General features: G+C 44.1%; 1 protein-coding gene across 1 annotated transcript in view; it reads left to right on the forward strand.

Moving 5' to 3' along the window:
- GRIP1 (glutamate receptor interacting protein 1) overlaps positions 1 to 1,353 on the forward strand; it is a 406,109-nt gene that overhangs the window by 337,473 nt on the left and 67,283 nt on the right. The window lies entirely within an intron of this gene.

Genomic DNA, 1,353 nt, shown 5'->3' on the forward strand with positions numbered 1-1,353 from the left:
ATGTATATATATACACACACACACACACACACACACACACACACACACACACACTTATATAGACACTAGAGGCCCGATGACCAAAATTTGTGCAAGCATAGGCCCTTGTGGCCCGGCTGCCCCGTCCCCCACCCACTGATCATTCAGGAAGGTCGTTCTGGAAGGTTGTTCTGCTGTCTGATCTAATTAGCATATTAGGTCTTTATTATACAGGAGATATATATATATATCTATATCACTAAACATATCCTCAGGTGAGAAAGTTGGAGAAGGTAACAGATTCCCGCACTCCCCTGAGAGTAAACACTGGAACCCTTTTTACAGGTGGAGTCCTAGGAGTCTTAAGAGTCTTTTATAGGTGACATTACAGGTGGAGAGCCCAGCAAATCCAAGGTTTTATTTGTTCAGCAGTTTAATAATCAATGGAGAATCTTCTGAGTTGGAAGATCAGATTCAGGTCTTGTAAAAAGTTTACTGCCTAAATTCCTCACGGGAAAGTACAGAAGGCCAGAAAGGGCAAGTTAAAGCGGGACAAGGAAGGGAGTATAACTCTGTTTCCATGAGGCCATCCCAACTTCCACCCTGCTTTGCAGGGACTCAAAATGTTAAATATGTGATTAATAAATTGGGCCAGAGGCCTGAGGACCCAATAGTTCTCACATCACAGCCACTGTCATTAATTCTTTGTGGGTAGGTTGGGGTGTGTGTGTGGGGGGGGGGGGACTGGCCTTGAGCAAAAGCAAGCAGTAAAAGCTGTTTAGCTCAGCCATCCCACAGTCTTCCCTTTATTCTAATGTTTCCCTCCCTTCTTGCCACCCCTTCCCAAAACCTTCAAGAAATAATTATAGTCATTAGCAATTTAGGGTGAATAGATGTTATCTCTTCAAAGGATATTTCCATTTTAAACTTATAAAGGTCTCCCAGACTGTTAAAGGAATTTTAAGAATATATTTAAGAATATGTAGCAATTCTTTCCTTTCTAAAATATTAGTCAGATCCTGGTAAAATCAACTTAGTTCCATCCAAAGTTGAGATTCAGCCAGTGCACACTGGTTCTCTCTGTTACTACAGTTTCAGCTTCCTTCTATACCAGGTGGCCAGTCTCAGAGCCCACCTTCACCCTGTCCCAGTGTCACTCTCCAGCTCCTCTCTGGGACCTTCTGGAGCTCCACAGGATCCAGAAACTGAAGGGTCATCCTTGGTACACCTGGGCCTCCCTGGCCCCTGTGTTCCCAGCTGTGCTCAGCATCCAGTCTGACTGGTTACGGGCAGCCATCCTGGTTGTGAAAAGTTTTGAATATCACTCCTGCTTCTACCTCTTTAGATGTACCTTCATTGTTTATCGACTCTCCC

The sequence above is a fragment of the Myotis brandtii genome, unplaced genomic scaffold (assembly GCF_000412655.1).
Source record: "Myotis brandtii unplaced genomic scaffold, ASM41265v1 scaffold389, whole genome shotgun sequence".
NCBI classification, from domain to species: Eukaryota; Metazoa; Chordata; class Mammalia; order Chiroptera; family Vespertilionidae; genus Myotis; species Myotis brandtii.